Below are 231 nucleotides of genomic sequence, written 5' to 3' on the forward strand. Positions count from 1 at the left end.
GGTTCCTCTCTCTTCTCCGGGAGGTTCACCTCTCCGGGAGGTTCCTCTGTCTTCTCCAGGAGGTTCCTCTGTCTTCTCTGGGAGGTTCATCTCTCTTCTCCAAGTGGTTCCTCTGACTTCTCCAGGTGGTTCCTCTCTCCGGGAGGTCCCTCTCTCTTCTCCGGGTGGTTCCTCTGTCTTCTCCAGAGGTTCCTCTCTCTTCTCCGGGTGGTTCCTCTGGGGCTGCCGGAC

This window comes from Charadrius vociferus, unplaced genomic scaffold (assembly GCF_000708025.1).
Source record: "Charadrius vociferus isolate BGI_N301 unplaced genomic scaffold, ASM70802v2 scaffold656, whole genome shotgun sequence".
NCBI classification, from domain to species: Eukaryota; Metazoa; Chordata; class Aves; order Charadriiformes; family Charadriidae; genus Charadrius; species Charadrius vociferus.